General features: G+C 41.5%; 6 non-coding genes across 6 annotated transcripts in view; all 6 read left to right on the top strand.

Moving 5' to 3' along the window:
• Positions 1–2204: 2204 nt before the first annotated feature.
• Positions 2205–2286, top strand: TRNAS-AGA (transfer RNA serine (anticodon AGA)). Its single transcript has one exon. It is a non-coding gene; the product is annotated as a tRNA-Ser (tRNA).
• A 2860-nt stretch (positions 2287–5146) lies between these two features.
• Positions 5147–5228, top strand: TRNAS-AGA (transfer RNA serine (anticodon AGA)). Its single transcript has one exon. It is a non-coding gene; the product is annotated as a tRNA-Ser (tRNA).
• A 2860-nt stretch (positions 5229–8088) lies between these two features.
• TRNAS-AGA (transfer RNA serine (anticodon AGA)) lies at positions 8089–8170 on the top strand. Its single transcript has one exon. It is a non-coding gene; the product is annotated as a tRNA-Ser (tRNA).
• A 1289-nt stretch (positions 8171–9459) lies between these two features.
• TRNAH-GUG (transfer RNA histidin (anticodon GUG)) lies at positions 9460–9531 on the top strand. The gene has a single exon. It is a non-coding gene; the product is annotated as a tRNA-His (tRNA).
• A 1498-nt stretch (positions 9532–11029) lies between these two features.
• TRNAS-AGA (transfer RNA serine (anticodon AGA)) lies at positions 11030–11111 on the top strand. Its single transcript has one exon. It is a non-coding gene; the product is annotated as a tRNA-Ser (tRNA).
• A 1289-nt stretch (positions 11112–12400) lies between these two features.
• The window catches only part of TRNAH-GUG (transfer RNA histidin (anticodon GUG)), a 72-nt gene continuing 27 nt past the window's right edge, over positions 12401–12445 (top strand). Inside the window, exon 1 of the tRNA in view lies at positions 12401–12445. This exon is cut by the window's right edge and continues 27 nt beyond it. This is a non-coding gene — a tRNA (tRNA-His).

The raw sequence follows: 12445 nt of genomic DNA, 5'->3' as shown, positions 1-12445 counted from the left end.
CAAAATTAACAAGCCTTTACCACTCACACATGGCAGAAGTTTATACTTTAATTCAATGAGCTAAGAAAAGTGTGTTGTGGGGCCCCTACGAGCCATGGTGCTTGCTTCATCATAATTAGGCATGCAGTCATTAGCCACAGCTCTGATTATGGGTCACTGAGGTCAGTTTCAATAATTCCTCAAAAACCTAACCATGCAGTCCCCCCTAACTGTGTAGTTATCTTGCTTTACTGCTGTTTGTGTGATTAGCTGGGAGGAGCTCACGGCAGCATCCTCCCAATAAAAGTGTAGATGGACCGTTCCTTAACTCTTTCTTGCTTCACATACAGATGGCTTGAGGAGGTACAGGGGAGATGCAGGTCTAATAAACAGAATAGAATATCTGCGCCAGGTGTGTTTCTCTGCATTGGTGTCCCATCACAGGCCCACCAGTGTATGTGTGATCTTTGACTCCTGCCAGTTCACAAGCAGGCGGCCAGGAAACGGTTTCAGCCTATCAACCACTGAGGAGATAAAGCCTTTGTATAAGGAATGAGGAAGCAATGAACACATTCAGCCTATCACAGGAGTAGCCCTGATTGTTCCGAATTATAATTTCTTCATGTCACTGTATGTTATTGAGCCCAAGTAGCTCGCCGTGATCGTATAGTGGTTAGTACTCTGCGTTGTTGCCGCAGCAACCTCGGTTCGAATCAGAGTCACGGCATTGTGGTTGGCAATGTCACGGCAGTTGGGTTTTTCCTTTACAGAATTCCCAAATGTACCAGTTGTTTTTGTAAAATGTCTATTAAAAACAGATCCTTTTCAATATTTAATTGATCTAACAACAAATTATTTAAACACACATGATTATAAGATGTAGGTATACTGTACTTACTGACATAAATTATCATTCTTGAACATATTTGCGGTAAGGGGAGCGGAGCTCTCCCCCAGGCCAATCAGAATGCAGATGAATGCAGTTGCAGTTGAGTGACCTGTGTTGTGGCTGTCTACAGGGAATGCACATATGTAGCTGTCTCGCAGCCCAATCCAGACGTCAATCGAAGACAGGTTTCAATGCAAATAGAGCAGTAAGTGCAGAGAAATGCTCACTCTCTAAAAATGGCATTTATACAATAGTAAGATTAAATCCAACCTCACCAGTTGATAGGATTTATCAATAAATAAATAAAGCTTCTCCTCTCTGATATGGAATTACCCCCCAAAAAGTATAAGGGAATACCCAATGCTAACCTATGAGAGAGGCAGACCTCACAGTAGTGAAAAATGTAATAGACTGTTTGATACTACTAGGACATACAAACTACCACAGTACATGTCTTACCTTTTACTTACATAGCATGATGCCCCTAGGATTACCTAGGGCCTACCTTAGGGGTTACTGATATGTAATAAAATTGGAGTTTAAGGCTTGGCAAGTAGTTTTAAATGCCAAGTCGAAGTGGCAGTACACTGCAGCACAGGCACTGCAGTAGCAGGCTTGAGACAGGTTTGAAATGCTATTTCTTTGGGCGGCACAATCAGTCCCTGGGTATATGGTATAACACTTTACAAGGGGCTTTCAAGTAAATTAAATCTGTCAGTCAGGTATACTCCAATTATACACATGATTAGGGAAGAAGCACGTGCACTTCAGCACTGATTAGTAGCGATAAAGTGATCAGAGTCCTAAGGCCAACAAAAAGATACAGCAAAATGCGGAGGTGAAAAGCAATAAGGTGGGGTTGGGACCACCTTAAGACTGCAAGGTCTAACAAAAACGAACTAAGGATAACATGAGTAAAACATCAGGTTTCTCTACAGCATTTGGTGAGACAAGTGGGCCTTCTTTTATCTTCCATAAATGCAATCCTTCCCGGACCCCTTTATTATATAGCTCTTCAAGGAAAAAATATAAAGCACTACAAAGGAGCCTCAAATACTCAAAGATGGTAGACTACTTTAATATGGGACATATACTAAAAGCAGCACGAAAACAGAGTGCAATAGGGTCCAAAAAACTTGAGTGACCCATGAGAGTATGCATGCAAGCCTATGGTATTCCAAACTAGAGATATACGCATGCAATTTTTGTTTTTAGGAGAGAATGTGCCTGCTGAAAAAAACCTTATTTTTAAAAAGTGCATTGCAGAATATCAGGAATTTGCTGTGGGACACCTTGAAAACTTGCATACAGATTATGTGCACACACCTTGCAGTCAGTTGTTGTGGCCGAGTGGTTAAGGCGATGGACTAGAAATCCATTGGGGTCTCCCCGCGCAGGTTCGAATCCTGCCGACAACGAGAATCTTTTTAACATCGGCTACAATTTCAGAAGTTAACCTTTAGTATTTCTTCCATGTCAGTTTTATAAATAGGTGGCTTATTTTGGTGTCACTATTGCCATATCACATATTTATTATCGCTCCCCCTTTCATATCTTTGCTATAACTCTCGTCCTTCATTAGCGCTGGTGCAAACGCTTCAAATTATTATACCCTGGCTCTCTCGGTCATACCTGTGCATGCACTTGAAACTTACTTTACCAATAAAAGAAGCAAATAGAGAAATAAAATAAAAGTGCTAGCTGGATTAGGCAAACACACTTCATAAAACTGCATTTTCTTTTCTATTCTCCCCCGTGTTACAAGCTTAACTGCTCCCTGTGTAATTTCTCTTAACCTGCTGTTCCTGGAAGAGAATTTCATCTACAAGCTCTTTCTGTGTTTTTTCCTAGTCTTTTCTTTCCCTTTTCTTAGATTTGTAACTGTTCCTTTACATGCTCTATTTAGGCGTCATTAATCTCATTTGAGCTCCTTGTACCTGCTGCTGTTTTCTCCACACCTCATACTGTCTTTTCCCTCTTTCTCTCTTTCTCTGCGGTTGGTGGCTACTTTCCAAAGCGTCTGATGCCCCAATGTTCCTTCGTCTTGTTGTCAGACGTGAATTTGAAAAGCAACAAAATTAACAAGCCTTTACCACTCACACATGGCAGAAGTTTATACTTTAATTCAATGAGCTAAGAAAAGTGTGTTGTGGGGCCCCTACGAGCCATGGTGCTTGCTTCATCATAATTAGGCATGCAGTCATTAGCCACAGCTCTGATTATGGGTCACTGAGGTCAGTTTCAATAATTCCTCAAAAACCTAACCATGCAGTCCCCCCTAACTGTGTAGTTATCTTGCTTTACTGCTGTTTGTGTGATTAGCTGGGAGGAGCTCATGGCAGCATCCTCCCAATAAAAGTGTAGATGGACAGTTCCTTAACTCTTTCTTGCTTCACATACAGATGGCTTGAGGAGGTACAGGGGAGATGCAGGTCTAATAAACAGAATAGAATATCTGCGCCAGGTGTGTTTCTCTGCATTGGTGTCCCATCACAGGCCCACCAGTTTATGTGTGATCTTTGACTCCTGCCAGTTCACAAGCAGGCGGCCAGGAAACGGTTTCAGCCTATCAACCACTGAGGAGATAAAGCCTTTGTATAATGAATGAGGAAGCAATGAACACATTCAGCCTATCACAGGAGTAGCCCTGATTGTTCCGAATTATAATTTCTTCATGTCACTGTACATTATTGAGCCCAAGTAGCTCGCCGTGATCGTATAGTGGTTAGTACTCTGCGTTGTGGCCGCAGCAACCTTAGTTCGAATCCGAGTCACGGCATTGTGGTTGGCAATGTCACGGCAGTTGGGTTTTTCCTTTACAGAATTCCCAAATGTACCAGTTGTTTTTGTAAAATGTCTATTAAAAACAGATCCTTTTCAATATTTAAACGATCTAACAACAAATTATTTAAACACACATGATTATAAGATGTAGGTATACTGTACTTACTGACATAAATTATCGTTCTTGAACATATTGGCGGTAAGGGGAGCGGAGCTCTCCCCCAGGCCAATCAGAATGCAGATGAATGCAGTTGCAGTTGAGTGACCTGTGTTGTGGCTGTCTACAGGGAATGCACATATGTCGCTGTCTCGCAGCCCAATCCAGACGTCAATCGAAGACAGGTTTCAATGCAAATAGAGCAGTAAGTGCAGAGAAATGCTCACTCTCTAAAAATGGCATTTATACAATAGTAAGATTAAATCCAACCTCACCAGTAGATATGATTTATCAATAAATAAATAAAGCTTCTCCTCTCTGATATGGAATTACCCCCCAAAAAGTATAAGGGAATACCCAATGCTAACCTATGAGAGGGGCAGACCTCACAGTAGTGAAAAATGTAATAGACTGTTTGATACTACTAGGACATACAAACTACCACAGTACATGTCTTACCTTTTACTTACATAGCATGATGCCCCTAGGACTACCTAGGGCCTACCTTAGGGGTTACTGATATGTAATAAAATTGGAGTTTAAGGCTTGGCAAGTAGTTTTAAATGCCAAGTCGAAGTGGCAGTACACTGCAGCACAGGCACTGCAGTACCAGGCTTGAGACAGGTTTGAAATGCTATTTCTTTGGGCGGCACAATCAGTCCCTGGGTATATGGTATACCACTTTACAAGGGGCTTTCAAGTAAATTAAATCTGTCAGTCAGGTATACTCCAATTATACACATGATTAGGGAAGAAGCACGTGCACTTCAGCACTGATTAGTAGCGATAAAGTGATCAGAGTCCTAAGGCCAACAAAAAGATACAGCAAAATGCGGAGGTGAAAAGCAATAAGGTGGGGTTGGGACCACCTTAAGAATGCAAGGTCTAACAAAAACGAACTAAGGATAACATGAGTAAAACATCAGGTTTCTCTACAGCATTTGGTGAGACAAGTGGGCCTTCTTTTATCTTCCATGAATGCAATCCTTCCCGGACCCCTTTATTATATAGCTCTTCAAGGAAAAAATATAAAGCACTTACAAAGGAGCCTCAAATACTCAAAGATGGTAGACTTCTTTAATATGGGACATATACTAAAAGCAGCACGAAAACAGAGAGCAATAGGGTCCAAAAAACTTGAGTGACCCATGAGAGTATGCATGCAAGCCTATGGTATTCCAAACTAGAGATATACGCATGCAATTTTTGTTTTTAGGAGAGAATGTGCCTGCTGAAAAAAACCTTATTTTTAAAAAGTGCATTGCAGAATATCAGGAATTTGCTGTGGGACACCTTGAAAACTTGCATACAGATTATGTGCACACACCTTGCAGTCAGTTGTTGTGGCCGAGTGGTTAAGGCGATGGACTAGAAATCCATTGGGGTCTCCCCGCGCAGGTTCGAATCCTGCCGACAACGAGAATCTTTTTAACATCGGCTAATATTTCAGAAGTTAACCTTTAGTATTTCTTCCATGTCAGTTTTATAAATAGGTGGCTTATTTTGGTGTCACTATTGCCATATCACATATTTATTATCGCTCCCCCTTTCATATCTTTGCTATAACTCTCGTCCTTCATTAGCGCTTGTGCAAACGCTTCAAATTATTATACCCTGGCTCTCTCGGTCATACCTGTGCATGCACTTGAAACTTACTTTACCAATAAAAGAAGCAAATAGAGAAATAAAATAAAAGTGCTAGCTGGATTAGGCAAACACACTTCATAAAACTGCATTTTCTTTTCTATTCTCCCCCGTGTTACAAGCTTAACTGCTCCCTGTGTAATTTCTCTTAACCTGCTGTTCCTGGAAGAGAATTTCATCTACAAGCTCTTTCTGTGTTTTTTCCTAGTCTTTTCTTTCCCTTTTCTTAGATTTGTAACTGTTCCTTTACGTGCTCTATTTAGGCGCCATTAATCTCATTTGAGCTCCTTGTACCTGCTGCTGTTTTCTCCACACCTCATACTGTCTTTTCCCTCTTTCTCTCTTTCTCTGCGGTTGGTGGCTACTTTCCAAAGCGTCTGATGCCCCAATGTTCCTTCGTCTTGTTGTCAGACGTGAATTTGAAAAGCAACAAAATTAACAAGCCTTTACCACTCACACATGGCAGAAGTTTATACTTTAATTCAATGAGCTAAGAAAAGTGTGTTGTGGGGCCCCTACGAGCCATGGTGCTTGCTTCATCATAATTAGGCATGTAGTCATTAGCCACAGCTCTGATTATGGGTCACTGAGGTCAGTTTCAATAATTCCTCAAAAACCTAACCATGCAGTCCCCCCTAACTGTGTAGTTATCTTGCTTTACTGCTGTTTGTGTGATTAGCTGGGAGGAGCTCATGGCAGCATCCTCCCAATAAAAGTGTAGATGGACCGTTCCTTAACTCTTTCTTGCTTCACATACAGATGGCTTGAGGAGGTACAGGGGAGATGCAGGTCTAATAAACAGAATAGAATATCTGCGCCAGGTGTGTTTCTCTGCATTGGTGTCCCATCACAGGCCCACCAGTGTATGTGTGATCTTTGACTCCTGCCAGTTCACAAGCAGGCGGCCAGGAAACGGTTTCAGCCTATCAACCACTGAGGAGATAAAGCCTTTGTATAAGGAATGAGGAAGCAATGAACACATTCAGCCTATCACAGGAGTAGCCCTGATTGTTCCGAATTATAATTTCTTCATGTCACTGTACATTATTGAGCCCAAGTAGCTCGCCGTGATCGTATAGTGGTTAGTACTCTGCGTTGTGGCCGCAGCAACCTCGGTTCGAATCCGAATCACGGTATTGTGGTTGGCAATGTCACGGCAGTTGGGTTTTTCCTTTACAGAATTCCCAAATGTACCAGTTGTTTTTGTAAAATGTCTATTAAAAACAGATCCTTTTCAATATTTAAACGATCTAACAACAAATTATTTAAACACACATGATTATAAGATGTAGGTATACTGTACTTACTGACATAAATTATCGTTCTTGAACATATTGGCGGTAAGGGGAGCGGAGCTCTCCCCCAGGCCAATCAGAATGCAGATGAATGCAGTTGCAGTTGAGTGACCTGTGTTGTGGCTGTCTACAGGGAATTCACATATGTAGCTGTCTCGCAGCCCAATCCAGACGTCAATCGAAGACAGGTTTCAATGCAAATAGAGCAGTAAGTGCAGAGAAATGCTCACTCTCTAAAAATGGCATTTATACAATAGTAAGATTAAATCCAACCTCACCAGTAGATAGGATTTATCAATAAATAAATAAAGCTTCTCCTCTCTGATATGGAATTACCCCCCAAAAAGTATAAGGGAATACCCAATGCTAACCTATGAGAGGGGCAGACCTCACAGTAGTGAAAAATGTAATAGACTGTTTGATACTACTAGGACATACAAACTACCACAGTACATGTCTTACCTTTTACTTACATAGCATGATGCCCCTAGGACTACCTAGGGCCTACCTTAGGGGTTACTGATATGTAATAAAATTGAAGTTTAAGGCTTGGCAAGTAGTTTTAAATGCCAAGTCGAAGTGGCAGTACACTGCAGCACAGGCACTGCAGTAGCAGGCTTGAGACAGGTTTGAAATGCTATTTCTTTGGGCGGCACAATCAGTCCCTGGGTATATGGTATACCACTTTACAAGGGGCTTTCAAGTAAATTAAATCTGTCAGTCAGGTATACTCCAATTATACACATGATTAGGGAAGAAGCACGTGCACTTCAGCACTGATTAGTAGCGATAAAGTGATCAGAGTCCTAAGGCCAACAAAAAGATGCAGCAAAATGCGGAGGTGAAAAGCAATAAGGTGGGGTTGGGACCACCTTAAGAATGCAAGGTCTAACAAAAACGTACTAAGGATAACATGAGTAAAACATCAGGTTTCTCTACAGCATTTGGTGAGACAAGTGGGCCTTCTTTTATCTTCCATAAATGCAATCCTTCCCGGACCCCTTTATTATATAGCTCTTCAAGGAAAAAATATAAAGCACTTACAAAGGAGCCTCAAATACTCAAAGATGGTAGACTTCTTTAATATGGGACATATACTAAAAGCAGCACGAAAACAGAGTGCAATAGGGTCCAAAAAACTTGAGTGACCCATGAGAGTATGCATGCAAGCCTATGGTATTCCAAACTAGAGATATACGCATGCAATTTTTGTTTTTAGGAGAGAATGTGCCTGCTGAAAAAAACCTTATTTTTAAAAAGTGCATTGCAGAATGTCAGGAATTTGCTGTGGGACACCTTGAAAACTTGCATACAGATTATGTGCACACACCTTACAGTCAGTTGTTGTGGCCGAGTGGTTAAGGCGATGGACTAGAAATCCATTGGGGTCTCCCCGTGCAGGTTCGAATCCTGCCGACAACGAGAATCTTTTTAACATAGGCTACAATTTCAGAAGTTAACCTTTAGTATTTCTTCCATGTCAGTTTTATAAATAGGTGGCTTATTTTGGTGTCACTATTGCCATATCACATATTTATTATCGCTCCCCCTTTCATATCTTTGCTATAACTCTCGTCCTTCATTAGCGCTGGTGCAAACGCTTCAAATTATTATACCCTGGCTCTCTCGGTCATACCTGTGCATGCACTTGAAACTTACTTTACCAATAAAAGAAGCAAATAGAGAAATAAAATAAAAGTGCTAGCTGGATTAGGCAAACACACTTCATAAAACTGCATTTTCTTTTCTATTCTCCCCCGTGTTACAAGCTTAACTGCTCCCTGTGTAATTTCTCTTAACCTGCTGTTCCTGGAAGAGAATTTCATCTACAAGCTCTTTCTGTGTTTTTTCCTAGTCTTTTCTTTCCCTTTTCTTAGATTTGTAACTGTTCCTTTACGTGCTCTATTTAGGCGCCATTAATCTCATTTGAGCTCCTTGTACCTGCTGCTGTTTTCTCCACACCTCATACTGTCTTTTCCCTCTTTCTCTCTTTCTCTGCGGTTGGTGGCTACTTTCCAAAGCGTCTGATGCCCCAATGTTCCTTCGTCTTGTTGTCAGACGTGAATTTGAAAAGCAACAAAATTAACAAGCCTTTACCACTCACACATGGCAGAAGTTTATACTTTAATTCAATGAGCTAAGAAAAGTGTGTTGTGGGGCCCCTACGAGCCATGGTGCTTGCTTCATCATAATTAGGCATGCAGTCATTAGCCACAGCTCTGATTATGGGTCACTGAGGTCAGTTTCAATAATTCCTCAAAAACCTAACCATGCAGTCCCCCCTAACTGTGTAGTTATCTTGCTTTACTGCTGTTTGTGTGATTAGCTGGGAGGAGCTCACGGCAGCATCCTCCCAATAAAAGTGTAGATGGACCGTTCCTTAACTCTTTCTTGCTTCACATACAGATGGCTTGAGGAGGTACAGGGGAGATGCAGGTCTAATAAACAGAATAGAATATCTGCGCCAGGTGTGTTTCTCTGCATTGGTGTCCCATCACAGGCCCACCAGTGTATGTGTGATCTTTGACTCCTGCCAGTTCACAAGCAGGCGGCCAGGAAACGGTTTCAGCCTATCAACCACTGAGGAGATAAAGCCTTTGTATAAGGAATGAGGAAGCAATGAACACATTCAGCCTATCACAGGAGTAGCCCTGAGTGTTCCGAATTATAATTTCTTCATGTCACTGTACGTTATTGAGCCCAAGTAGCTCGCCGTGATCGTATAGTGGTTAGTACTCTGCGTTGTGGCTGCAGCAACCTCGGTTCGAATCCGAGTCACGGCATTGTGGTTGGCAATGTCACGGCAGTTGGGTTTTTCCTTTACAGAATTCCCAAATGTACCAGTTGTTTTTGTAAAATGTCTATTAAAAACAGATCCTTTTCAATATTTAAACGATCTAACAACAAATTATTTAAACACACATGATTATAAGATGTAGGTATACTGTACTTACTGACATAAATTATCGTTCTTGAACATATTTGCGGTAAGGGGAGCGGAGCTCTCCCCCAGGCCAATCAGAATGCAGATGAATGCAGTTGCAGTTGAGTGACCTGTGTTGTGGCTGTCTACAGGGAATGCACATATGTAGCTGTCTCGCAGCCCAATTCAGACGTCAATCGAAGACAGGTTTCAATGCAAATAGAGCAGTAAGTGCAGAGAAATGCTCACTCTCTAAAAATGACATTTATACAATAGTAAGATTAAATCCAACCTCACCAGTAGATAGGATTTATCAATAAATAAATAAAGCTTCTCCTCTCTGATATGGAATTACCCCCCAAAAAGTATAAGGGAATACCCAATGCTAACCTATGAGAGGGGCAGACCTCACAGTAGTGAAAAATTTAATAGACTGTTTGATACTACTAGGACATACAAACTACCACAGTACATGTCTTACCTTTTACTTACATAGCATGATGCCCCTAGGACTACCTAGGGCCTACCTTAGGGGTTACTGATATGTAATAAAATTGGAGTTTAAAGCTTGGCAAGTAGTTTTAAATGTCAAGTCGAAGTGGCAGTACACTGCAGCACAGGCACTGCAGTAGCAGGCTTGAGACAGGTTTGAAATGCTATTTCTTTGGGCGGCACAATCAGTCCCTGGGTATATGGTATACCACTTTACAAGGGGCTTTCAAGTAAATTAAATCTGTCAGTCAGGTATACTCCAATTATACACATGATTAGGGAAGAAGCACGTGCACTTCAGCACTGATTAGTAGCGATAAAGTGATCAGAGTCCTAAGGCCAACAAAAAGATACAGCAAAATGCGGAGGTGAAAAGCAATAAGGTGGGGTTGGGACCACCTTAAGAATGCAAGGTCTAACAAAAACGAACTAAGGATAACATGAGTAAAACATCAGGTTTCTCTACAGCATTTGGTGAGACAAGTGGGCCTTCTTTTATCTTCCATAAATGCAATCCTTCCCGGACCCCTTTATTATATAGCTCTTCAAGGAAAAAATATAAGCACTTACAAAGGAGCCTCAAATACTCAAAGATGGTAGACTTCTGTAATATGGGACATATACTAAAAGCAGCACGAAAACAGAGTGCAATAGGGTCCAAAAAACTTGAGTGACCCATGAGAGTATGCATGCAAGCCTATGGTATTCCAAACTAGAGATATACGCATGCAATTTTTGTTTTTAAGAGAGAATGTGCCTGCTGAAAAAAACCTTATTTTTAAAAAGTGCATTGCAGAATATCAGGAATTTGCTGTGGGACACCTTGAAAACTTGCATACAGATTATGTGCACACACCTTGCAGTCAGTTGTTGTGGCCGAGTGGTTAAGGCGATGGACTAGAAATCCATTGGGGTCTCTCCGCGCAGGTTCGAATCCTGCCGACAACGAGAATCTTTTTAACATCGGCTACAATTTCAGAAGTTAACCTTTAGTATTTCTTCCATGTCAGTTTTATAAATAGGTGGCTTATTTTGGTGTCACTATTGCCATATCACATATTTATTATTGCTCCCCCTTTCATATCTTTGCTATAACTCTCGTCCTTCATTAGCGCTGGTGCAAACGCTTCAAATTATTATACCCTGGCTCTCTCGGTCATACCTGTGCATGCACTTGAAACTTACTTTACCAATAAAAGAAGCAAATAGAGAAATAAAATAAAAGTGCTAGCTGGATTAGGCAAACACACTTCATAAAACTGCATTTTCTTTTCTATTCTCCCCCGTGTTACAAGCTTAACTGCTCCCTGTGTAATTTCTCTTAACCTGCTGTTCCTGGAAGAGAATTTCATCTACAAGCTCTTTCTGTGTTTTTTCCTAGTCTTTTCTTTCCCTTTTCTTAGATTTGTAACTGTTCCTTTACGTGCTCTATTTAGGCGCCATTAATCTCATTTGAGCTCCTTGTACCTGCTGCTGTTTTCTCCACACCTCATACTGTCTTTTCCCTCTTTCTCTCTTTCTCTGCGGTTGGTGGCTACTTTCCAAAGCGTCTGATGCCCCAATGTTCCTTCGTCTTGTTGTCAGACGTGAATTTGAAAAGCAACAAAATTAACAAGCCTTTACCACTCACACATGGCAGAAGTTTATACTTTAATTCAATGAGCTAAGAAAAGTGTGTTGTGGGGCACCTACGAGCCATGGTGCTTGCTTCATCATAATTAGGCATGCAGTCATTAGCCACAGCTCTGATTATGGGTCACTGAGGTCAGTTTCAATAATTCCTCAAAAACCTAACCATGCAGTCCCCCCTAACTGTGTAGTTATCTTGCTTTACTGCTGTTTGTGTGATTAGCTGGGAGGAGCTCACGGCAGCATCCTCCCAATAAAAGTGTAGATGGACCGTTCCTTAACTCTTTCTTGCTTCACATACAGATGGCTTGAGGAGGTACAGGGGAGATGCAGGTCTAATAAACAGAATAGAATATCTGCGCCAGGTGTGTTTCTCTGCATTGGTGTCCCATCACAGGCCCACCAGTGTATGTGTGATCTTTGACTCCTGCCAGTTCACAAGCAGGCGGCCAGGAAACGGTTTCAGCCTATCAACCACTGAGGAGATAAAGCCTTTGTATAAGGAATGAGGAAGCAATGAACACATTCAGCCTATCACAGGAGTAGCCCTGAGTGTTCCGAATTATAATTTCTTCATGTCACTGTACGTCATTGAGCCCAAGTAGCTCGCCGTGATCGTATAGTGGTTAGTACTCTGCGTTGTGGCCGCAGCA

The sequence above is a fragment of the Lissotriton vulgaris genome, chromosome 1_1 (genome assembly GCF_964263255.1).
Source record: "Lissotriton vulgaris chromosome 1_1, aLisVul1.2, whole genome shotgun sequence".
Classification (NCBI taxonomy): Eukaryota; Metazoa; Chordata; class Amphibia; order Caudata; family Salamandridae; genus Lissotriton; species Lissotriton vulgaris.
The sequence above is the reverse complement of the archived record's forward strand: the minus strand, read 5'-3'. Positions and strand labels throughout refer to the sequence as shown.